This window comes from Dicentrarchus labrax, unplaced genomic scaffold (assembly GCF_905237075.1).
Source record: "Dicentrarchus labrax unplaced genomic scaffold, dlabrax2021, whole genome shotgun sequence".
In the NCBI taxonomy this organism is placed as follows: domain Eukaryota; kingdom Metazoa; phylum Chordata; class Actinopteri; family Moronidae; genus Dicentrarchus; species Dicentrarchus labrax.
In genome coordinates, this window is record NW_026136721.1 from 19,415,691 (window position 1) to 19,443,362 (window position 27,672).

The window sequence follows — 27,672 nt, forward strand, 5'->3', positions numbered from 1 at the left end:
TCAAATTGGGAAAACTTCCTGCATGACTTCATTAGAAACTTTTGTTCTGCTGTGCTAGCCAAGATTAGCTGGAATCAACGACACAAAAGTCTGGAAACCACACCACACCATCCCTCACTTCTTAAACACTACACAAGAGCAAAAAGGTGGTCTGTTGAGACGCTTACTCAGGCTACTCAGAGAAATATAAATAAGTCATAGATCTCTTTCTTAGCATTTTGTTCTTCTTTTTTTATTGTTGTTTGTCGTTTCTCACTGCTAGACAGGCCTACTCCAAAACCCACCTGTCCCCTACATGAGAATCCTGAGCAACAGAAGCTAATTACTGTGCAGATAACCCTAATGAACACCCCTCTGAGGTGGTAAGCCCTCTGCGGGATAAGGATTAGCATGTCTAATAAATAACACAGGGTTTCAATCCAGAATGACTTGGATTTTAAGAGTCCTCCCCACTCTTTACAGCCTACTGTGTAACCACGACTGCTCTCTTCTAAATTCAACCCGAAATTTAGGTAACACATATGCTTGATAAATATAAATATACTGATCAGCTTTACAAGTGATTTCAAATCACAATTCTCTTCATTATCATGCCCTCAGTCTGTCCGACTACTCTGCTGTTGCTCTGCAGGGAATTCCACTTTATTTTGTCAGTCTGCGAGGGTTCTGATTTTGTCTTTGCTGGAGAGATTTCACATTGATTTTAACCTTTGGTGTGTGAGTGGCATGCACACACAGACAGTGATCTGCAGTATTTCTGCTAGATGTGGCAGAGTGACTGCTTTTATGTTGTGGAATAAATCCGAGGGTCTAATTAGGTCTATGACAGCAGTGGTTCCTAACAGATCCTTGAGACAAAGTCTTCTTGTGGCCCATCCTCACTTGCTCATTTTGTGGGTTATAACAAATATAAAAAAAAAAAGGCAAAGATTAGACAAGCATTTGATCAGTATATTTTTAAGTGAAAGGAATGTTTTTTTTCACTTTTTATTTTCTGTTTTCATCATACTGTCATTGGGTTTCATCCACTAGGACTCACTGGAGTATATATTTCAATCACCACAAAATTTAATTCCAAAACTGCTCTTTCACTTTCTAGGAAATATAAAGGACTTAACAAATGTCCTATCTTACCAGGTACAGAGGCAGACCACTGGTCAAGGAAAGGTCAGTTGCAGCAAGCTACAAACATTCAATAGATGTCAAGGAAGGAAGGGAGAAACAGCAGTACTTGACACAGGTGATTTTAAAAAAGGAAGTCGCAAAGACAGAAACAATACTCATGGAAGGAAGTGACTCAGCATTCCATTTCACTGATGTTGCAGATGTATGTGGTTGAGCAGTGAGTGCCAGATAACAAACAGTCCAGGACAGATATGCGCATTGCAAGATATCATTCCACAGCCATCAGACAGAAAAGGGAAAAGGTAAGAGGAAAATTACATTTGTAATTAGAAAGCCTTCAAAGCCCTGAAGCCCTGTGAGAGAATGTTCTCAAGTGGATTAAAATGACATTTCTGATGAGTTTGTTTTGGCTCATATGGCCATGGAGCTACTCCCTTGACACCAACGTAATATAGCCCACTTGTCCTAAATCGACTCCTTCAGCATGGCACACTTTCCAGCTTTATATAAGTATAATCTTAAAGTTGTATTTGGTCCAAGCTTGGTCCAATTTTCTCTAAAGGGTAATCAACAAGAGAAGTTTTATAGTAAGAAGGTGCTGGAAGCTCTCTCTGGCAACAATATTTTTACAAAATAGGAATCTACCGTAGCAAACTTTCCATACCAGATAATAAGCAGTGCTGTAAACTTGGAATGTGCCAACTTAGTAATTTCCTCACTCCTTCCTCTCAAATATAAACAACATGATGAGTGATTTTTAGTTTTCATTGAAAACAGCTGTCTGCTGTGGCCAACAAAGACAGTATGAGAGTGGTAAAAGTGAACCAAAACAATTAGTTTAACATCCAGTGTGTAACCTTTATGATGGTCTATTGGCAGAAATATATATAATACAATATTCACAGATATATTTTCATTAGTGTATAATCACCTGAAAATAAGAATCACTGTGTTTTTGTTACCCAAGACTGAGCCATTTTCTTGCAATCTGCAACTTCACAGCTATGCCAATGACTCCTACACACAAAATATGCTATAGCTTCTTAGGGAGTTAAGGGGAACTGCAGGGTAAGGTGATGAATCTCTCTGACTTCATCGCTACCTTCTATTGTTAATGTAAAAATATTGATTATAGCCACTTCAAAGGTATATGATTGGAAAGAACTAACAGAGGAATACTGGACTTTCTTTTACACAGAAAAACAGATATGGGTCAATAACCTAATGATATTTAACCCTGTATTCTTTGTTTGAGATGGCATGCTTTACTTTCTGGCATTTACTAAGACATTAGTAATTTAAGGTGACTGATTTGACCGGACAGGCTTTGGCAATCTCTCTTCTCATGCTATTGATTTTGACTATCACCAAGATTAAAAAATTTAAAAGTAATTGGGGAACATAACCATTAGATTCATTTTCAGGCATGCTTTGATGTTTGAAATGAGTGTAAATTAAGGAGTGCATATACTTCTGGCATTTGTCAAAGTGGTCAAATATTTCCCTCAATTGAAGGATGTAAGGCTCCCTTCTTTGATGTAACTATAGTGAATGGAAACCCCACACCTCTTTTTCCACAATGAGGCTCCTAGAACAATGGCAGCTGACCACTTTAAATGCAGAGTAGAGACACGTGCATACACACGTGTGTATGTGTGTTGGATGGAGGGGGATGCAAGGGAGCATTTAAAGGTTTCCCTTTCGCCTGTTTGGGTCCTTAATACTCTCCACACCCCCACCGCTTCAACCACCCGCCCTTTGGTGGAAGCCCTTCTCATCTCCAACAAGGACACCACTTAACACTTTAAATCAGCAGGACTTGTTGTGGCAGGATCATATTATTGATGTTTGTCCTGGAGTTTTTTCGTGTTGGTGACCTATAAGGCAAAGATAATGGATGACACTTTCTTAGCCTCACTCCCACTGGGGGAATGATCCTCAGACTCAGGGTCATAGTGGTGTGGGAGCATTGATAGGGGGCCATTTTCGTCAGCAGTAAAACAGCTCATTTTATGCACTATCACTAATGGACAGGGCTATCATTTATGAAGGGTAATGCCTTTAAAGGGGACATCAATGGAGGCTAATGATCTGATCGGGCACTCTCTTAGTAGCAATCCTTTGTTGGATGATATTTAGACTCATATCATTATGGCGTACTTTCTGTGATGAATGGCCAGTCTATCAAAGTTATGTTGATGGAGGAATATTATTAAGAACTCTTATTTTCACCGGTTCATTTACAAAGGAGATTGTAGATAGTATCCTGCAGGTGAATGTAAAAATGGTAGTTTCCATTTGGGGTTTGGTCCCCAACTTCCCGCTGCTTAACACAGCACCATTCTGTCTTACCCCACAGAACATGACTTGTGGAGATGAGCACTCCTGTGAAATAACAAAAACATCTTGAACCCATCTGGGATGATTTTCTCCCCTGTGAATACTTTATTTTCTCACTGTTGCAAAAATCCAAATATACACATAGGTACATCCTGCTTTCCCAATTTTAGTCCTTTCTTCCTTTCTTCATGCATTTAATTATTTCTCAGAAATCAGCATGCAGGTTTGCAAGCACTTTCCCACACACACATACTCTATGTTTATATAGACACTCTCTTATCACTGCCAGATTATGGTCCCTACAGGACCCTGTAAACAAAAGCATGAATCACTTACTCTTGTCTTCAACTGCCTGACTGAAATTCATGGTTCTCGGCTCCACTAAATCACAGTAGATGAGTGCCCAGGAGAGACTAGAGGGCTAGGAACTCACTGTCCATGAATACCATTGGCAGCGAGGCCAGTCCTATATGTCTTAACATAGTCAATGCAGAGATGGATGGGCCTAAGCTGAGCAGCCATAGAGAGATGAGAACACCAATAAGGTTGCTGAGTACTCGCTAATTGTAGACAAGTCAAGACAGATTTATTTATAAAGCTCAGTATCATCAATCCCAAATTTGCCTCAAGGGGCTTTACAATCTGTACAGGATACAACTCCCTCTTTGGTTAGACCCTTGATTAGAATAATGACATACTCCCCCAAAAAGCCCTTTAAAGAAGAAAAAAATTGATGAAACCTCAGCAAAAACAACAGAGAAGGGATCTCTATCCCAGGATGAGCAGACATGCAGTAGATGTTGTGTGTACAGAATGGCCAATGGTCCAGCACAGTGATGTCTGAGTGAAAAGAGAGGATAAGGTGGCGAAACTAGGGAGAAAGAAAGAGATAAGCACACTTGTGGGACACAAACAACCAGAGGGTTGTAGGGATACAGTTGCTTTTAGAAAGTTTACAGTATTGTCTTTGGCAGGACGAGCATGGACTACAAATACTAAGCTTGATAGATGTATTGAGGCTGTGACATACCCAGTGGATAATTGAAAGTTAAGGTGAAAAGATGAGTTTTGAGTTTGGATTTAAAAGACTGATGTTGACAGCAGTTGGGGCTACTGTTACTTCATTGCTGTCTGTGTCAAGCAGCTGCTTGACAGTGAGCATCATTTGCCACTATAGAAAGTGCAGTTTCAGTAAAATCACAGGCCCTGAAAGAATACTGAAAAGGTTAAAAAAAAGCAAGCAGTAGTATAAATATGTGGATCGAAAGCTGCTAAGTCACTTTGTAGTAGTTTCTAAGAAGTGTCTAGTACAAAAGAATGGAAGTTAAGGAGACTGGTCGATAATTATTTAGAGAATGGATTAAGATATGGTATTATTATTATTATTATTATTATTATTATCATTATTATTATTACTGTTAAGTAAATTAATGCAAGTATGTTATGTATCAAGGGCACCATCAAATGAGATGTCAGTTTCAATTATAAGTAAAAAAATAAATAATAATTTGAGGGAACATGAAGAGGATGAAGAGGAATGGCACCCTCCTGGTTACACAAACAGTAAATCAGCCTTAACAATAGAAGGTTAAAGGACACAGGTTTCCTTCCTTTTCTAGACAGGGTTTCATAAGTGTGAGGTTGTCACTGAAAATCGAAAGGTTGTATTGCTACGTTAAGAACATTGACATGTTATTTCCTCTTGGACAGACCGTGTCTGCAGTGTTACAGTGTTACTGTAGCATTGTTATAGTGTGTTATAGCTGTGTTGTACAGAACAGCGTTGTTTATGTTTTTGCTAGCAATGTGGCTATTGGGATGGCATGTCATCCCAAACCTTACTGCTGGTGGCACTAGGGGTTGGGGTTGACATTTTTTATTTTTATTGAAACATCTTGACAACTATGGGATGGATTACCATGTTATTGGTAGAGACATACGTGAACTTTAGCAATCCCTGTAATAACATCATCATCAGATTGAGATTTTAACTTGTCAAACCCATTGTTTTATGACCAAATACCTGCAAATTTATTTGACATTCCAATCAGCCTCAACTATACTTGGTGATATTTTGGTTTGACTATTTTGGTGATGTTTCAACCGAATATAAATGACAATACACATTACAGTTCACAACAATTCATCCCTAAATGTTTAAGATTTCTTATATATTTCCCCAATCTTTACTAACCCAACACTACATATAATGTCATAAGATCTCAAAAGTGACTGAACGTGTTGACCTTTCTCACTTACTCCACCATGACCACTACCAGTGATGGAAAATATGTAACATTTAGGATCTATTGGTAGAAATGGAATATAATATTCAAAGGTATGTTTTCATTAGTGTATAATCACCTGTGTTTTCTGTAAGTTTCACAGCCACCGTAGTTTCTCTTTTGCACGTTGTTAAGTCAAGGGGTTTCCATGGTTCCAATCTCACTGCTAGATGCCACTAAATCTTACACACTGGTCGTGTGGTGCCTTTAAGTAAAAATTTAAATGCATGACTTGCATTTGTATTCCAGAGTATTTCAGCAGTGTGGTATTACTTATTATTTACTTAAGTAAAAAATATCTAAGTACTTCTTTCACCACTGACTGCTAGATCAGAAACACATTTTACAGCCTCACAGAGCTGATAGCATGTCAATTAAATCTTGTTGTTGTGTGTTGTTTCCCCTTTTGTTTGTGGTTAAGTTACCACTGGGATGCAGACTCACCTTGTCATGGTGAAGCACTAAAGCATAATCAACAGAGCTGCATTGTAAGCCCCAGCATGTGAACATCTGTACAGTCTTATTACAAAATAAAAAATAATTTCTCTGTCAGACATGGATGGCTCATGATGCGATGAAATGCATAGAAATGCTTCCGCTGTAATTACCATAATCATTTCCTACTTATAATTAAGGTGAATACCCCCACTTTAAATCTCTGGCAGTGAAAGCACTGTCTATAAGCACTTCAGTGTGAAGTGGTTATCTGAGTGTTGTTAATCACACAGGGGGTCATCTTTTTCACTAAGGCAGATTGAACCACATTTAATCATTCTATCATAAAACACCTTTAGAAGCTAGAATCTCATCTGGGAGTCATGCCAAAATAAGGATATGTTTAGGCCCAGTAATGCTGGAATAACACATCAGCAACTTCAAAGTGCAAGCAAACAGAAGAGGCTAATCCTCTGCGTTAGCAAACATTGGCGTCAAGTTTGAGCATGGCTCTACATTTGCTAAGAAGGTAGGCCAGCTACCCTGTATGCTCTGAGCCAGATTAGCTTCCTGATTCTGAAAAAAACATGCCTCTGATCTCCTCAGAGCTGGTTTCAGAGTGATAAACTCTCCCTCAAACATAAATTTGTCCCGCATCAAAGCTGCTGAAAACACCACCGGGCTTACAGGAGGCATGGGATAGGTATCCAAATATTGTATTTTACCCATTTACAGTCCAAACAAAAGATAACAAGGATCCCTGAGATGGTTGTTCCTTTAGAGATTAGAGAGAATTATGACTCACATAAATCTGATTAAACGGGACAGAAGGATGTTGAGCTGGTCAACAGCAACAGCCTGAATTTGCTGAATCCATGAATCACATGCAGAAACAGTGACAATGCAGATGAGGACAATGCAGATGAGGCAAATACCAGCACAGTGGTACCTTAAACTACTTATTTAACTACAAAACTACTAACTTATATAAAAATATTTTATGAGTTCATTGATATGTGGTGGAGGGGAATGTCACACGTCCTGTCATAACATGCACTCTCTTGAGATTTTATGATCTGTGAATAAATTGGTTTACTGGTTATGCCTTAATATGAGTTTGACTCTGCATAGGCTTACAGTAGTCTGCAGAGTTTTGGAGGGTGGAAGTGACACATTTCAAATGCAGCCTCTTGTTAACCTGATTTTTAAAAATATATATATTTCACAATTTGGCTTAGTTGTTATAATTTAATGTGTAAAATCAGCTGTGGGGTTAATGCAGTCGCAGTGCCATTTTCATTGGATACATTATTCGTATCTGATTAACTTCATTCTTGCATCTCGAGTTGTTAATCAGACAATGAACGGAAAGGAAGTCTTGGCCTTTTTTCACACATGCAGCAATACTCTCCAAGACCTGTAACCACTTTCTGATATGTAAAATTAATCATACTGTAGCTGGAAGAATTTGTGTTGTCATTGCATGCAAAACTACTCTACTACTCTATGCAGTACTGTTAGGCCTCATAATTTGGTTTCAGTTTACTGTGGTAATTCCAGTCCAGCTAAACCCCTTATCCCAGTCGCCTGTGCTCTTCTGAATGCACAGTCTGTCTAATAAATCTTTCATTCTTAATGATCTAATTACATACCATAACCTTGATTTTCTGTTTCTTACTGAAACCTGGCTGAAGCCTGGGGAGTGTTCCCCTCTAGTAGAGCTATGCCCACCCAGTTACAATTTTTTTAATTTGAAAAAAACAAGACTAACAGGCCGGGATGGGCGTATTGCAGTTGTGTTTAAAAACCATCTCAGCCTCGGCTCTTTAAACAGTTTTGAAATCTTAACTTCTAAAATTGTGTGTGAAAACCCCATATGCTGTATAATCACTTACCATGCCCCCAAATCCAACCCCAGTAGTGTTTTTTTCAACAAATTGTGTGAGTTACTTATCAAATTTGATAAGGCCATTATAGCTGGGGACTTTAACATTCATAATGACAAAACTTAAAATCTATTTGCTCCAGACCTTTTAAACATTTGTAAATCTTTTAACCTTGTGCAGCACATCTCTGGCCCTACACATAACTGTGGGCACACCTTTGACTTGGTTTTTACTGATCTTAATTCCCTGAATATGCATTATTATGTCTCTGACCACAAATAGATTACTTTTGATACACATTTTGTATCTGCTTCATCATCCCAGAAACATTTAATCCACACTCGCATCTTTAATAATCAATCAGCAGCCACATTTTGTAGCCATTTTTTCTAGTCTGGCAAATTCCCCTCCTCACTTCTTAAATATTAATGATCAAGTTAGCTGTCCCAGTTATTAATACCAATCCTTGGATCCATGTTAAGATTAGACAACAAAGAAGGTAATATAGGAAGGCTGAGCACAACTGGAAAAAGCTAAGCTGCCACCAAAGACTGGATGTCTCCTGACAAAACTAAAAATAATTTTATTTGGCCCTGAAAACTTTGTCACTGCAGTTGATCAGTTTATTGGACCATTACTCACAAATATCAAACCCAATGCTAAGAATCTGGGTATGATCTTTAATCAGTATATGACATTTGACCTTCATGTTACAAAACTTGTCCGGTCCTGTTTTCTGTAGCTGTGAAATATTGCAAAAATCAGAAGCTTCTTGTCCTCCAGAGATCTTGAACAATTAATTCACGCCTTTATTTTCTCCCGTTTAGATTACTGTAATTCCCTCCATAAGTGCCTCAGTCAAGCTTCCTTAAATCCTTTACAGTTAGTCCAAAATGCAGCTGCCAGACTTTTAACCAGAACCAGCCGTCGGTCCCACATTATTCCTGTCCTCGCATCCTTCCATTGGCTTCCTGTAAATTCAGAATCAACTATAAGATATTTCTGATTACACATAAGGCACTTCATGACCTTGCCCCCAGTTACATTTCAGATCTCCTTGTTTCTCGTTCCACTCCTCGGCCTCTTTGCTCCTCAAATTTCGGCCTTTTATCCATTGACTGCAAAACTAAAGGTGACTGTGCCTTTGCTGTTTTAGCCCCAACATCATTGTGGAATACTCTTCCACAATTACTCAGATTCGCTGAATCTTTGGACTGTTTTAAACGGCTCCTTAAAACCCACCTCTATAGGCCTTTTTATAGATCACCTTCTTGTTTGTTTACTTATCTCTGTCATCCCTCTTATAATTGTATATATTCATATATATACTGTATACCCGTGTGTGTGTGTGTGTGTGTGTGTGTGTGTGTGTGTATGTGTGTTTATATTTTTATTTGTTGGTTTGTGAAGCACTTTGTGACTGTGTGTTTTAAAAAGTGCTATATAAATAAAGCTTTACTTACTTTCTTACTTGATTCAGATAGCAGTTCTCTTGTCTGGCAGTATAGGTTGGTTTTGGGTTGGGTTTGAGATCTGCACTTTATTTGTCTAGCATCTCATAAAATCATCAATAAAAACTGCTTTACAAATGGCTGACACGCACGTGAGAAATAGAAAATGTATAAATTGAATTATAAAATGAATAGAAAAAGCAGTACAGCACTCTGTAGTACCTACAGTACACTGTGTGTCTTTTATGTCAGTAACAGAATGAAAGATATGTTCTTACTGACATAATGGTTTTCTTTCCAGTTTCAAATTCCTCAAAGTCCTGTTCCTGCCAGCTGCAGCAGGCAGCTGTACTACAATCAAGATTATTCAATTGGATCCTTTTGAAGCCTGTAACAGCCCGTAGATTATGGTGAGATTGATGCATCATGAGGCCCCAGATGGCAAAGCACAATGCTCCCTAATGTCTAAATGTTCATGTAGTAGCTGCAGCTTTTTCTAACCACATGAGTGTTATTTCAACTACAGTACAATGTAGCTTTATGCACATCAATATAATGACAGGCCATTTGTATCGATGATGTTGAGACCTTTCAGACATGTGAAGGAATGACCTTTAAAGTAAAGAGTGAACCAATTATATGCATTTATGGCTTACAAAAATGTCAAAAATGTTTCATTGATCTGATGAGCTTTGTGTGTCTTCCCACTAATATGTAATATAATGTTGATGAATTGCATGTTAAAGTGATATCTAAAATGGTCAAAACCTGTAGGGTCAATCAACAATACGCATATAACGTTTCCTGTCTAAATTTTCTTTCTGGTCTGTCACTTGTCTGCACTTTTAAGTTGTTGCTCCTTTTCATTGAAAAGGTCATATATGACTTCCAGGAATAAAGCTAGAGCATAATGAATAATTCATTATATCAGCTTGTCTTTTTATCACAGTGATATGATTTAAAAAAACAATCTAGTTTGTGACCAAATTCTATAATATTTACATCATAAAATATTGTTTAAAAATACACCTTTCTGCTCAATGATTAATATTTATAATAAAATACCTAATTAGTACTGATTGTGTTATATTTTACATTTCTGGAAACAGGGTTTTTTCTTCTTGGTTTTTGCTCTTGCATCCTATTGTATTATACAAGACTGAGTGCAGCCTCTGGACAAGACTTGACAAGATCCTGATTTCTGTTCAGACAACTTTCCTCAAATCCATCCGAATAGTTCATTCCATTCCTGTGTATACTCACATGCTGTACACTGTATGCTGTGCAACAACCCTTCCAATAGACATTAACTGTGTGATAGCAGCCTTTATGGGTGGGGATTGGGTCAGGTGGTGTGTTTATGAGTGCAGCAAAGCTTCTAGATCTGCTCGTAAATGTGATTCATGATTGTGTGTGATGGAGATGTCCTCAAAGTTTAAGGGCTAGAACAGAGGGCACAGAAAGAGAGAGAGGTTGGAGAGGGACAGCAGGGGAGTAATATGTGTTGTTCTGTGCAAGACTATTAGCAGAAAACAGTCTGGAGTTCAAGCTCATGGGTAAACAGGAATTACAGACACCATTGACCTGTGCATGCTGGCTGTGTGAATATGTGTCTCTATACACCAACACGTCCTCATATCTAAACCTCTGAGTATGTCGATTGCCAGTGTCTCACAAAATGACATGACCATTAGAGAGTACCACCAAAGGGCATACTGGATCTTTGATAAACAGAACCTTTGTTCTGGACCTTCGTGGTCACATTGTGAACGGTCGCAGTTTGGTTTAGGTTTAGGCAACAAAACGAATTGGTTAGGTTTAGGAAAGGATCATGGTTTGGGTAAAATAAGTATGTTAGTGTCCTCTGTGAAATTAAAAGCCTACATTACATATGTGACGTAAGTTTAGTATGTTTTGTTAATCAAAATAACTCAGTGTTGACTTTTGGTTAACAGCGGTATTCTGGGTGAAAGTCTGGGTTTGTTTGAGACAGCCATTTCCTCAATCTCCTTCCTATGCAGACTTTGTCGCTCTTTATACTATGTTGAACGATCCACGGACGGCCTATAGGACTGTTTTCTCTTGAACTTGTTTCAGTACCAGCAAATTGATAATCTACTATCGGGTACTCAGAGATTGCTGCAGTTTCACCTTTGAGAGGTATCCACGTTGATACTGTAAATCATATTCATTTTTAGAAACTTTGTTGTAGCAAAACATGTCTGCCATTTAATAATACCATATACAATACAGGCTTTCAACACAATTCTGTAAAATACTGTACTATAAAACCACAAATGTAAACCAGTGTTCCCATAATCACCTCAACAACTTGCATATTTGTGCATCAGTGTATCGTCACAGACCAGATTATATGACAAACTCTACTGTCTTTTTAAAACTACATGTGACTTATATATATTTTACTATATTTTCTTCCCTGGTCTAACATCAAAGATGCCCCATTCTTCCTTTTACATATTCATCTTGCTTTGATATTTATATTGTTACCAAAAAACAGGAAGCCAAATTAGGCTCTGCTGATTCAATAATATAGGCCCATGACTTCAGCGAGAACAATTAGAATCAAACAAAGTATGAAGTATGAAATATTTAATACTTGATTTGAAAATCATTATTGAGATACATTTTGCACCACACTGAATGGTCATGTTATATTCATGGTAAAAATTAAAGGCCTGATTTAGCTTGACTACGGGTGGCTATGGCTCAGAGGCAGAGCGGGTTGTCCACTAATCGGACGGTTGTTGGATCGATCCCTGGCTCCTCCCACCACATATCAAAGTATCCTTAAGCAAGATCCTGAACCCTGAATTGCATCGGTGTGTGTATGAATGATTAGTTTCTGTTCAATGGACTGATTGAAAGGGTGAATGTGGTACATAGTGTAAAAGTGCTTTGAGTGGTCGGAAGACTAGAGAGGCGCTATACAAGTACAGGTCCATTTACTATATAATAATTTATGTCCCTTTATGTTCCTGACGCAGGTAAATAGAATTTACTTGTGTTGAAGGACAGTTCCAAATACATGCGGCACCCCACGCTTTCAATTCAAAATACAATTTGCATAAAGAAAGCAGAGAATTTGAATTGATTTTTTTTCACAGCGTACTATAAACTCAGTGTGACAGCAATGTGAATGCTCCGTGCCTCTTCAAACTTTTGTCCTTAAAAAACACATGACAGCCATCCACTGAGGTGCTCCTGTGAAAGATTGGGAATATTGGCTCAGTGCATACCTGCCAACCTTTCAAAAAACCTTGGAGTGATATTTTTTGGGGGTGACCAAAATTATGCCGCGCACGCAGCCACACAAGTTGTTGGCTCAGATATCAGAGAATTGGAATTCATTTGATGTTGTACCCATGTTGTACCCTGCATTCTGGGGGTTTGTGGGGAGGCCCAAAGCCGCTGATAGGGGCAGCCTACTGGAGATGGATAATATTGGTTACATTCTGAGAAGCAGACATAGCTGAAGGTCCACCCCCAGGAAATTTTGGATTAAGTAGATGTGATTTCCTGCATTCTAGTGCATTTTTGGGTGGTCTGCTAAAGATGTGCAATACCTATTATTCTGATTCATGTTCGGCATCATGACTTGTAGGGCCTTCTAGACTTGAGCTGAACATTCAACCAGAAAACTATTGTTGTGCCTAAATGACTGCCTGTATCACAATAAAGCCTTATTCATAGACCAGTGTTTAAGATTTGACCTAGGTACCTGTAGGTTGATTGATATTTTGATTAGAATGGTATTAAACTTCGACGTGTCACACACGGTTTTGCCTGTTTTCACACGCACTCACGCCCCACATCAGATTTCTCACGCAAAAAAAAAAATCCGATCTTGGGCCGTTTCGGTCCCCTGCAGTTTTTACCGTCCAAAAACAATGTTATGCTATAGTAAGCAGAGACTCGTCAAGCACTAGGACCAAGAGGAAAACGGCCGCTCCAGCTGAAGCCTGTTTCCCTGAGTTTAGACCGCCCATAAGCTCCTCGATTGCCTCTGCCGTTTCTTGTGTGATTGGCCTTCCCCGCTGTCACTCCATCTTGCTTGCACACCGGTCTGCTGGAGTTGCCCAGGTAATATCAGAGGCTTCATTTACATTCACGTTTGAATCGGTGTCCATGTGCGTATGTGCGTGTGTGTCCAGAATGTTTATTCTATATTTACATTTATATTTACATGCTTTACAAGCAGTCAAACCAAAAAATGGAACAATAAACGTAAAGTAGCAATAGAAAACTAGAAGAACTACTATTGTGTGTAGAGGGGCGTCCGCCGCTTAGCTCAGTCCGTAATTGAGGTGAGAGAGAGAGAGAGAGAGAGAGAGAGAGAGAGAGAGTTATTGCAGCAAAATATGTCTCCTCATGCCACGAACTGAGGACGACCAGTGGAAACTCAGATACATGTATAAAATAATTGATTGTTTTAGTTGTCGTTGTTTTTGTTGTTTTTTAATACACACACACACACACACACATTTTAATTTTAATATATTTTAATATTATATATATTATATTTAATTATTTTTATTACTGTTAACTGTAGTCTGTTACTTTACTACTGTTTTAATTGATTGTAATTAATTACTAATTGACTGAGATTGATTGATTGTGACTGTGATTGTGATTGAGTCAATCATAGTTACAGTATTACCAACAGTATAGATTATTGATTATTATTAATTTATTGTAAATATTGTTTTCCTTTATTGTTATTATTATTATTTTTAATTCCAAACGCTTGCTTTGGCAATATGTACAGTGTTACGTCATGCCAATAAAGCCATTTGAATTGAAATTGAATTGAGAAGAGAGAGAGAGAGAGAGAGAGAGAGAGAGAGAGATTCCGGGTTTCAGGTTCGAATCCGACCTGCTGCCCTTTGCTGCGTGTCATCCCCCCTCTCTCCACCCACCATCACTGTCTCCCTACAGCTGTCTCTATAAATAAAGCCATCAAAAGGCCAGAAAAAAAAAATACTTGTGTCCCCCCCACCTCTGAAATCAAAATGTGGTCCTTGATCTGAGCCTAGGTATGTAACAATGAAATGTCGTCCAATTGAGTACTCACTCTCTTAAACTTTAGATCTTAAAATAAATTATTTGTTTGTGCGTGTGAACATGATTTAGTGTGGTGAAAGCTGTCATAACAAGCAGCAGGAGAGCACCTTGTTAACCTCGTAGTATACTGCATGCTCAAAATATCAGCTCATTGCATTGTTTATTTACTCACAGTTTAATACCATTCTTATCAAAATATCAATCAACGTACAGGTACCTAGGTCAAATCTTAAACACTGGTCTATGAATAAGGCTTTATTGTGATACAGGCAGTCATTTAGGCACAACAATAGTTTTCTGGTTGAATGTTCAGCTCAAGTCTAGAAGGCCCTACAAGTCATGATGCCGAACATGAATCAGAATAAGTTCAGGTATTGCACATCTTTAGCAGACCACCCAAAAATGCACTAGAATGCAGGAAATCACATCTACTCAATCCAAAATTTCCTGGGGGTGGACCTTCAGCTATGTCTGCTTCTCAGAATGTAACCAATATTATCCATCTCCAGTAGGCTGCCCCTATCAGCGGCTTTGGGCCTCCCCACAAACCCCCAGAATGCAGGGTACAACATGGGTACAACATCAAATGAATTCCAATTCTCTGATATCTGAGCCACCAACTTGTGTCACCCCCAAAAAATATCACTCCAAGGTTTTTTGAAAGGTTGGCAGGTATGTTAATGCTTTGTTGAATGTGTATTTAATCAGCCCTGTCTCAAGATCTCCACACGCAGCTGTTCTTTGAGGTTGAGGAACCAAGAAAGGAACAAAAGTTAAAAACTAAAAGAGACTAGCTATTAACCTGACCCTAAAAAAACTGTGCTGTACAAAGGTTGTTTTCAAAGTGATATCACTTGAGTGATTATGATTCATTGTGCTGTCATCCGGTCCGGATCCTCCATGAATCCCATACTGTATATTTACTTGTCAAATGAATTGGAATTCCTAAAGAGATGCCAAGTTTATAGTGAGATGGTATTGCTTTATAAAGGGCTCATAAATCTTAGTTTCTGGTGTTGGTAAACAAAATAGTTTTAGATCGATGACTGGTTTTGACACTGCACATTAAACAAGAGCTATTTTTACAGAGTGTACTGCACAGCTGACCCAAATAAGAATTCTGTGAATATCTAAAAAGGAGGAACAAGTTAAATCTCAGCACTGACCCATCTCTCAACCTAGAATAGGACAATGAGTTTGTTAGACAAATGCATAAACAAACATGATAGTGAATTATATTAGGATTCCTTGCTCTTGCCCTTAAAGAGTAAACCAAAGTGACAGTTGAGCCACGGCCAATATCACAATTTATACTGTGTGTCTCAACTGGTTTTACAGGCCCAACACAACAAAAATGGTTCCCAACCAAGTTTAAACTGTCTGTGAGAAACTAAAAATGCCACATGCAAAAAAAATATGGTATGATAGCTCGATGCTCTAGGATTATTGTGAATGTACTCTACTTTGTGTGTTTTTGTGATTCACCTCCAGAGGGGTATTGCACAAAAGTAGGATAAAGAAATCCAGGATAATTGAGCAAGCGCGGCTTGACCTAGCCTGCTCGGCGCATCCTGGCTTAAATGGTTGCACGTTTGCCGAGCCAGGATTAAAAGGTGCAGCTATGTTAAGCCAGATGTAGATAGTCGGGATAAGTGCGTGTTCACGGCATACTGAAATAGACCTCGCGATCGCTCACAGAATCACAGATGGGAACTTGGATAAGAGTCGCGCTTCATATTTCATGGCCGCTGAACAACAGCTCCTGATGGAGTTCTATGAAGAGGTGGAAGATATAAGAAAAAAAAGCAATACCAATGCCATAATTAAAGAAAGAGAGAAAGCCTGGCAGACAATAGCGGACCGGCTTAATACTTAAGTAGTCCAAAACTGTACAATGAATAAACAGTGCTCCACTGGAACTCTCATAATTAGGCTACAATTAAAGGACTAAAGGAGTTACTTTAAGTCCACTTATCAACTGTTGTACACTTTGCTTTAAATATGGCAAGTACAGGTGCTTGTTACTTAAATGTAGAGTATGATTAAGTGCAAACAATTATCCACAATGTGTGTCATTTAATCTATTTTAATCTATTTTATCTTTCTATCCTTCATAAAGAACAAACTTGTCTGGCCATAAAAGGACCTGGCAGCAAGTTAAAATTAAATACAAGAACATTTTGCAGGCTGGTAAGTGACTATAAAGTAGATAACAGTGAACAAATGAGGTGAATAGATTAGATGTCTGCTGACATGTTGAATGTATGATTGTAGCAGTTAAAAAAAAAAAGCCCATAGAACTGGCACAGGGGGGCACAAGCCAGGATGTGTGCTGCAAATGGTTCATTTATTGAGGTTCTCTGCATCCCCAACAGAATAAAGGAAGCTCCCACTTGCAAAACATCTCAATGTAACACAGACCATCTGTGGTACAGTGAGAGCATGGCTTCCTGCCGTCTGGTGCTGTATTTTTGGACCCAGCAGCCTACATAAATATCTTAGTCCATCGCCTGAGAATCTGTATCTCTCAATGAGATTGTCATCTCCAACGGCCAATGGCTCTGACCTGTCCCGGAAGGCTCTTTCATGACTAAATGCTCGTCTGAGGATTAGGGCTTCCTCATTCAGTACATCCTCCAAGAAAGGGCAAGACATTATGAAGAGGGAACAGGTGTGAATAATATATATATATATATATATATATATATATATATATATATATATGGTGTGTGTGTGTGTGTGTGTATATATATATATATATATATATATATATATATATGGTGTGTGTGTGTGTGTATATATATATATATATATATATATATATATATATATACACATATATATTATGGCATGCCGTTTAGGAAATGAAGCTTTGAATATATGGAATGAAGCTTGAATATATGGAATGAATCTGTGAAAGAGCGTGTCTGCAGCCCGGACATCGAGCTCGTCGCCGTCGGACTTCGTCCGTGTTGTCTGCCACGCTGGCTTTCCAGTGTTGTAGCCATCACTGTCAATATTCCTCACAGTGGTCTTCATCATCACCATCACTGTTTACATTTATGATGTCTTATTTATTCTCCTGTACAGCACTTTGGTCAACTTTGGTTGTTTTTAAAGTGCTTAACAAATAAGTTGGATTGGATTGGATTGGATATATGGAATGAAGCTTTGAATATACTGATAAAAATGTGAGAATACTGAATGAAATTCAAAACCTAGTTGTATCCTTTTCATCAAAGTGATAGCCTTCTGAATTAGCTGGTTTTACAAAATGGCATCAGGTGAATACTTTCTTAAACTGGAAAACTTTTTTGCTTTTTCTGTCAGGATTTTGCCTGAGGCCTGTTGTAGTCGGCCTGCCACGATTAAAAAGGGAGTGAACTTCTTCGTCAGGAGAACGGTATTGGGCACGGGTACTATGGAAAGGATTTTGGCCCGTATAAGCACTTGCCAATGAGTTAATAATGTCCTCATTGCTCAGTATTGCTGCCACAAAGTTCCTGACTGACTCATTCTCACTTCTACAAGATGACAGCAGTGCCTTGATGACCAGTCAAGTTTCATTCCATATATTCAAAGATTCATTCCATATATTCAAAGTTTCATTCTATATATTCAAAGATTAATTTCCCAAATGGCATGCCATAATATATATACTATATTGCCCTTGTCACAGATTTCATTGAAAACACCTTTGCAACTTCATCAGCTGTGTTTTGTAATCTCAATTACTGCAATAAACACATATGTATGCAATTTGACAAGCAGTCTTCATTAGCATAGCAATATAACACTTGTCCTGAGTAATAATACTACCACTTGAATCAATATAAAAAGACTGTTGCAATTACAAACACCCAACAGATTTAAATGAAATAAGAAATTACAATATATATGTAATATTTTAATGCAGGATAATTAAAATGATGCAACATACTTAGAAAGACCATGGACACGCTGTAAAACACATTAATTCCTCACAGGATTGACGGTGGAAATACAGGTGAATCACTAGGATTAATCTTAGCCTGGCTGTTAGCCTGGTCTGCGGCAGGCTAACTGCAGAGAATAAATCACCATAGTAACTTGGCCGGGATAAGTTTGACCTGCTTTCATGCAACCGACTTGAGGCTAAATTCATCCAGGATAACCAACATATCCCGGCTTAATCCCTTATCTTGGTTTTGTGCAATACCCCTCTGTTCAGGAAAACCCAAAACACTGTGTAGCACCCCAACACTCAGTAAATGCCTATGTTAAAGGAACTCACCCTGGACTTGAATGATGGGGTGTCTGGGTTTGATTTATAAAAGCTCGCTACCACGAAGGTTTACCTGTTTTGTGTGAAACTTTTTATAGCCTAATACTTTATGAATAACCAACAACACTGTTAGACTAAGCAGTGGCTCTATTCACACGTACTGTACACTATTTTAAATAACTGACCCCAGACAACTCTTTCAAATAAATGAAATAATATTTTACTAAACAGTGGTTTGCAGTGTAACACCAATAATATTTACTTTGTTAGTTAAGAAGAAACAAAAATGAAATAACACAATTACCCAAATTAGACTTCTAAAAAAAAATAAAAATATTATAGTTGAAATGCTGAATTGTAAACAAAATACCCTTTACCAAAATTGGCATAACACTGTAGAAAATCACTTATAATAAGCAAAATAGAATTGGCAATATCAAAATACTATTCAAAACTTAAATTATCTCAGGTCTCTAACATTCCTAGTTCGTACCACTTTAATATGATTTCTCTGTACTCATCAGACTCAGATCAAATATGCTACTTAACTAAACTCTAAACAAAACAGTGGGCCCACACACACACTCTCACACACACACACAAAAACAATAAAAGTTGCAGGCCTGTGTGTTGCTCGGTGCGGTGTGGCAGGCAAATCTTTATCCTCAGTGGCAATTAACTTACTTTAGCTCTGCATTTCTCTCTCTTTTCTCTTCTCTCCTTCTCGTCGATTCTCCTGTCTCTCTTGTTGTCGTTTTTTTTTCTTTACCGCCCCTTTTCCGCTCTCTCCCTTACCTATGGTCAACCAATCAAATGAAACAGCATGAACCAATGACACAAATCTGAATATTCACGTTTGGTTTACCACACACTTTTCTTCAGCTACTATATAGAACAATTTAATGTACTTACTTGATTAACTATTTACACTCTACTTTATTATGAATTTATGTTAATCTCTTGGTTAACATTTCATCTATCACTGCTTTTAATCGAAATTACTGTCAGTTTACTTGCATTACTAAATTATTTAATTAAATAATTGCAATAATTATTCGTATTACAAATGAACTTGTTTTAACCCCTCTACGTTTACACCGGGCTACAACTGCATGTTCAGTTGCCACTAATGCAGCAAGTATTTAAAATGGAAACTTGCAGCAGCAGCATACAACATGCTGTAAGTGAGATTCTTATTGAACTTCTAAAGTTAAGTGCCAGCGCGGCTTAGATTCTTTAAATCTCGTTGAGGCTGAGCTTTAGTGGGGCTTTGGGGGGTTTTAACAGCTAAAGTCTTCAACAGGAATTACATACACAGGAATTATGAGTGCTACCTGTACCAGCAGCTTCCAGACACTGATGCAATGATGTAACTCTGATGCAGACTCTAATGTAATGCAGTAAACAAGTTTCCATTTCTGGCATTCAAAAACCTCACAACTTGTATTAAATGAAAATCATTTATGTACTGAGCGCCATAATTCCTGTTGTCCATAAAGCCCATTCATATGATTTTGTATTGGTAGTAATTAGAACATTATCCAAGGTTTCCTATCACTGAAACATTAGCTTTTGGAGCCACAAGTGATTCATCTAACAGAAGGGACATACAGTAAAGGTCACATAATTCATTCTTTGTTTGGAGCTTAATGACAATTATTACAATTACTGACATTCTCCATGCTAAAGGTTTCTATGAGTGTGATCATTTTTCAGTCCCTAAAAAAGTATGTAATCCTTCAACTTCACCAAGACAGGAGATGTGAATTTTTGATCATACTGCAATAAAAAAAATGGCAGACCAATCACCATAGCAACAGGTCCGAAGTGCAACTCAAATACAACACTGTTGAGTGCAGAATTACTGTCGAACTATGTTTACCAGATGCTCAACAACTTCAGCGGTTTAGTATTCCTACTGCAAATCGTGTTATAGCCACAAAAAAAACTCAGCATTATTGGTAATCTGGTCCCCACAGCAATTAAGTACAGGATAAAACTCGACATGCTGTGTAATAAGCCGCAATGTTGCTGTCATGCAGGGCAGGAAAGGCCTGAGAGTTATACATAGCCAAAGACAGATTACAGACTGGGCAAAACATGAACCTGCTCCAATGCTGCAGATTCCCACTGGCCCTAAAGTCCCAGATTTATGAATAGGAAGTATTTGTTGACACTATTCTGATGTGGCAGATTATAAATGTTAATACAAAGACTTGAGGGCTGGGTCAACAGCTACAGGAAGCTGTGTCAGAGTGAGGAATTTTGTCTACTTTATGACTACGGAGCATTGTTAAAAACGAAAGGTTTGAGGAATAGCAGGAGCAGTCGACTGCTTAATTGAATAAATGTGTTAGTGTTCAAAAAGGGACTTTTTATAATTTTGTTTACTTTTTGTCTACAGAGCATTGTTAAAAACGAAGGAATAGCAGGAGCAGTTCACTGCTTCATTGAATAAAATGAATGAATTAGACACAGTGTAATATAGACATTTAGGGTTTGTCTGTGACTACACTCACTCCCTAACCATAACCAAATATTTACAGTTTTTGTAGAATTCTTCTTCCTTGTCAAAACCATTAACCACAATGCAACTCGCCCGCCAACAGTTGAGTTGGAGATATGGAAATGTTATCCTAGTAGGCCTCAGTGCCCCTGCTGAGCCAGTAGCAGAATTCTGTAGTTGTTTTTATGCAGTGATGTGAACACCAACAGCAATATGTGGCTTTTTACATTTGGAGAGAGGAAAGGATAATTACACATGGTAACTCGAGTTCTGTAATCACGTCCAGAGTGCTCTAATTAGGCTAAATGTACAGGATTTCTATGTCTTGGTGCATTCAAATTTGCATGTGTTGTACGTACTCAGCAGCTTTTGCAATAACCTTCACCAGGGGTCCCTACAGCCTGTGAATCCTTGTTATATGATTGTGAAATGTTGTTCTAAATAACCACATGGATGATCCAAGAAAAGTAGCATCAGTTCATCAGTTTATCTTCTATTATTTTGAGGCTGGAACAGATTAATGGGAACCAAAGTCAGGTTTGCACAGAAGAAGGACATATGGTTAACAAATCAATCCTTGAATGACTCCTTGATAAACAACATTGAAGGCTGCTCAAATTTCTCATGACTTAAGTGTCTGAGATCTCTTTGGCAGCCACTTCTCTGCTCCCTGTCACTTTGTGTCTCCCAGTGCTCAATTAAGTAAATCATAACCAGTTACTTTGTCTCTGTCACACACTGGACAAGCAACTCTCTAATTAACACTCACACTCACCAAGTGACCAAATTTGTTGCATGTGAGATCATTTTTAAAGGATACTACTGGCATCACTTCACAGTTAAAAAATAAATAAAATTCCTAATACAAAGAAAGATGTTAACCATGAAATGACATGTGTCCCTAATTAATTAAACAGTAATGAACAAGTTTATTATCAGTTATATTTGTCAGCATAGCACGTTCCATCCCTAGCATCCTCTGTGACATCTAGTTCTCTAGAGATTGAAAATGTAGCAGTGGACAGTTTCAAAATAAACTGCATACTCATGACGTTTGCATTTTTGGGCAATGTTGCAATTAGCAACTGACAATAGTTGTTAGTAGGATAAATTCAATGTTGGATTTGGTTTCTTCCCTGGTATTTGCTGCTAATAAAATAACAAATATTGGTAGCATTATCCTATAACATAAGCATACGTGTAGCGGTCCCTGGAGAAGGGGATATACTCTTAATATACAGTGTACACCGATCAGCCGTAACATTATAACAACTGACCACTGGTGGGATATATAAGGCAGCAAGTGAACATTTTGTCCTCAAAGTTGAGCAGGAAAAATGGGCAGCATGACGATTTGAGCAACTTTGATAAGGGCCAAATTGTGATGGCTAGACGACTGGGTCAGTGCATCTTCAAACCTGCAGCTCTTGTGGGGTGTTCCCAGTCTGCAGTGGTCAGTACCTATCAAAGTGGTCCATGGCAGGAAAAGTGGTGAACCGGAGACAGGGTCATGGGGGGCCAACTCTCAATGACGCATGTGGGGAGTGAAGGCTGGCCCCTGTGGTCCGATCCAACAGACGAGCTACTGTAGCTCAAACTGCTGAAACAATTAATGCTGGTTCTGATAGAAAGGTGTCAGAACACACAATGCATCACAGTTTGTTGTTTATGGGGCTGCATTACATTATGACCACCAGGGTTCCCAGGGGGTCATAATGTTAAGGCTGATCGGTGTTTATATGAGTGTGCTAAGTGAAGGTCACAAACACGAGACAGTTTTTTCTTTCTACCCTTGGGGTCATTTACCTGCCACTTGTCTTTAATTACTTATATTTTGACCAATGTGTCTGGTGTCTATTACTGACATTCACAACCCTTAATGACTACTTCTAATGACATGAATCATTCACTGAGTGAGAATGACTCTTTGGAATATAACAGATTAAAGTGTTAACCCCGTGGCTTTCGCCATGGAGTCACAGACAGAATCAGTCATATTAACCTCATGGGAAAAATCTGAGTTGAATGCAAAGAAATGAGGCAACAGAAAATTGCTATATCAAAGGCAGTCATACAAGTCTGTAGTTGTGGCAGCTGTATGAATAGGCCCTCACTGTGTCTGTTTTTCCTACTTCCTCTCTCTCACACATACGCTCTCTCACACACACACAAACAAAACAACTCCATTTCACTGTTCAGGTTCCAGCACACACCCACAGTGATAAGGAATTCTCAGTAATTCCTTTTCATAACTCTGTAATCATTAACGTTTGCACTTAGGGACAAGTCTGAAGGACTATATAAAAGCACCAGAAGGAATCATCAGGAGTCTTTGTGGACTAGAGACAAGCTGAGGAGAAAAACACCTAAGGTCAGTTCCACTGAGATATAAGACTTAACAAACATTGTGTTTTTTGTTTTTTTCAAATACGGAGTTGGGGTTGCACAAAAAAACTTGTAGTGTGTATATTTTGAGATTTGTTTTGATTTGTTCTCCATGTTACAGTGAAATACAAAAGAGATGACAATGGGGCTCACAGCAGTGCATATACTTCTCTGTCTTCTGACTGCACCCACTTTTGCAACAAAAGGTAGGCTATGTGAAACTTTTAAAGTAGTTTGAACTAATTTGTTCAGTCTAAATATACATTGAAGAAAAGTCTTTATGTTGCAATCTTCCAGGTTACCTTGGCTATACAGATGGAAGAAATATTAATGTTGTAAACACTACAACGTCGTAAAATTTTACATTGCAATTGTCTTGATAATAACGCTAACTTTAAGATAAAAGAAAGCAACAAAAAAATTCTGTTTTCATTAATCTCATCATCATCTCAGTACAATATCTGTCTTTTTGTCTGCAGAGTTTGGACTAAATGTAAATTCAGAGATTACCAGGTGTGGCAAAGTTACCCTAAACTGCAACGTGTACTCATCTCAAAATGGATTATCAATCAAATTAATGAAGTGGCACCTAAACAATACACTTTTATGCTCGTTGGACAGTGAAGGAAACGTTACCTCACACAGAAGAATCCTAAGTGACTTCCAGTGTGAGTATGAACATAGACAATTCTCCCTCAAGTTTCAAAAATTGCATCTACTGGAGAGTGGAAACTCAAGCGTCTACAATTGCAATCTACGTTCCAACCAAGGAATTGCAAGTGAAAGAACGACAGTGGAGTTTCAAGGTCAGAGATAACGTTAACTCTTTATGACTTTATGACTGAATATACAAAATACAAAAAGACTGGTTTGCTTCTTTTTAGCTATTTTTCTTTAGTTGCAGTGCCATGTGGAATTTTCTTGTTAACAAACAAAAGTTATGTTTGCATTCATTGTGTGTAAAAAAATTTTTTTAGTTAATTATAACCATATACTTTATCACTAGTTAATAAATAACATATTGTCTTTTATACGTCAAGAATCAGTCAGTAAGAACAACCTTTGAGTTACCAGGTTGTAAAAAGTTTATTGTCCTCCAGCTTGACAATGGCTTTGCCATTTTAGCTAGCTCTCATCTGGAGGTCCCCTTTAATGGATTATATTCCTTCTGGAAAACAACAGCACAGCATCTGAACCAAAATGAATTGAACGTATAAATTATTATTTTTTTACAACTGCACCCTAATGGCATATTACAAAATGAGACCTTTTTAAAAGCATGTACTCACTTTGGTGGATTATTGTGGTTGAAGAACTGTTTTCTTAATTTTTAAACACAGACTTGATGGCTTATTAGAAAATGAGCCACCATGTCTGCAATGTAAATTGATTTTGGTCTGCAGCTCTTTTGCAGAAAGTGGTTGAATTAGCCTATTAAAGGATATTTCCTGATTAAATGAAATAGCTCTACAGCTAAAAAAAGACCAAACAAGTTATGCTATCAACACCTGAACACCAGCAAAAAAAATCTATACAGTGTTGATTCATTATTAATTAGCTGATAAATACACAGCTTACCAATCCTAATAACTTACGGCCTGATTAAAATGTTGTTTAATGCAAACTATTTTATATACTTTTGGGAAATAATTATGTTATATGTTGTGTGTGTTCAACATTGAAAGTAACTAGCAGCTATAACTGTGAGATGTAGAAGAGTAAAACTTATTTCTAAAATGTACTGAGTAAAGTACAATTGCAATTTTTTTCAGTACAATATTTGAGTAAAAGTTTTAAGTTACTTCCCACCACTGCTCCCTTGTGATTGGTATTAGTTTTAAAATGGAAATCAGCAATGAACGAGGGGGTTTCTCACAAGCTAAATGTTAAATTCCTAATGTACGAGTATATTACTGAGGTTAATTTCTCTTCCTCTTGGTTTTCCTCTTGGTCTTCTCCTCAGAGTGCGATTCGAGCAATGTGAAGCCGCAAATATTAGACATCCACAGCATCACCACTGGAGCTGGATCACATGGACCTATGACAATATTTTTGTATATTTTGATCTTACTTGCTCTCACACTGAAATAATGAATTTGCCAAAGTAAATGCACGCCAGGGAGCGTGTGAAGACAGGGTACAACGATAACAGAGGAACAATACGCCACTGAGATTTATTTCAGAATTTCACTTCCAGTGAAGTGAGTCATCTTGCAAGTTATTTTATTCTTTCTTTTACCTCTGAGCTGAAGTCACTGTCAATTGTCTGATAATCATTACACTGTATAAAATGACTCTGATGTTTTGTTTCGATAGTTAGTCACAGATGAGGGAGTAGAGCTTATTGGTTCCTTTACACTCTTTCAAAAAACAACAAATACACACATAGAAACACACACACACACACACACACACACACACACACACACACACACACACAGAAACCTTTATCTTGAGCTATAGACCTTCTAGCCACATATTATTTTCAGGAGTATGGATTTCTTTCTGAGAGAGTGAGATGAAAATGTCTGTTGACAAGTGTGTCCACCATGTTTTTACGGGAGGGTTGTGTATGTGTGACTGCTGTTTGAATGCACGCTGTCTGCGAGAGCACCATAAAAAGAATATCTGTCCGTCTCATACAGAATGAAAAGACCTCAAAAGACAGAGAGTGAATTCCAGAATTTCGGAAACACAGAAGCTTTTGTGTCTGAAGTATAAGATAGCTGGACTCAGGAAATCTCAGTCATGCAACCGCTCTGTCTGGGATCTGTGGTTAGATGCTGCCCTCTGGTGAACTAGTTGTGATCAGTAAGACATGTGATTACTGATTCAGGGGCAGGGGGCTGCCAGATAGGGTGGGCAACATGTGGTACATTTAAAGTATACTCCCTAATGATATGTGGTCAGCTTTGGTTTTGACATCTGACAATTTTGTTTTCATATGTAGAAACAATTTTTCTGTAGAAAGTGTGGTTGCAGAAATTTTAGAGATTTCAAACCTGGACAAACAAGACCAACCCTGTTTGTGGCTACATTTCAGACAATAAGTACAAAAATGTTCTTTTTGTGCACACAGTCTTAGTCAGTGTCCTGAGAAGAGCAGATACAGATCACTTCTTCTGTTTAACCATCTTCAACTAGCCCTCTGCCTCTCCCCAGTCAAGTCTTTGCAGGTATAGCTTGAAGCTGGAGGACAAACCCGGCTCAGGGACTAAAACTCTGCCTTTTTCACGCTTCAGTGCACCTTCCATAGACAGGAACATTTGCCTTTTCAAATCAGAATGACTCACTGCTAATGCTGTCACTAAAACAGTGCCATGCAGGGGCAGGATGAGCTTTCAGCAAGACGTTGCTGCGGCTGGGTAAACAAATACGAGGTCACCTTGACCAATCCAGCACACAAGGATGCATCCAGACACAGGCACACACACCCATTCAAGATTTACCATTTCAAGATTAGTACAGTTAGGAACTGTTTTTTGTTGTTGTTGTTGTTGATGTGTTCGTTTAGTTTAGTTTTTATTTGTTGTTTTAAATTTGGTGCATTAGCTGGTATAAATGTTCACAAATCCTAGCCAGTAATAATTACTGTATCCTTTCAGAATGAAGCCTTTAATGGGAAATAAAGAACATTATGAATGAAATGATTTGTGGTTGTTTTCTTGATGATAATAACATACTGGAGGGCACAGTTTATCCATGCTATGATGTGATGAAGGCTACTGTGGCTCAGATTATACCTGTTTTGTACATCACTTTGGACAAAGGCGTCTGCCAAATGAATAAATGTATAAAAGCCGACATGCACAAGAAGTCCTTGAAGCACTCAGAAAAACAAAAGAACCAACTCCATGTTCTGATGAAGATCTGAACTCCATAGCAGGAGTTGAAATGGACTGTGAGATGT

The 27,672-nt window shown here is 38.1% G+C and overlaps 1 long non-coding RNA gene across 3 annotated transcripts; it reads left to right on the top strand.

The window, feature by feature from the left end:
* Positions 1-1,327: 1,327 nt before the first annotated feature.
* Positions 1,328-27,409, top strand: LOC127354379 (uncharacterized). 3 transcript variants are annotated; one of them, XR_007881522.1, is made up of 6 exons: positions 1,340-1,427; positions 9,824-9,932; positions 23,658-23,748; positions 23,884-23,968; positions 24,242-24,568; positions 25,726-27,409. It is a non-coding gene; the product is annotated as an uncharacterized LOC127354379 (long non-coding RNA). The 3 variants fall into 3 exon arrangements; XR_007881523.1 differs by lacking the exon at positions 9,824-9,932 and having other exon boundaries at positions 1,328-1,427; XR_007881524.1 differs by lacking the exons at positions 1,340-1,427; positions 9,824-9,932 and adding an exon at positions 13,608-13,626.
* Positions 27,410-27,672: the final 263 nt, after the last annotated feature.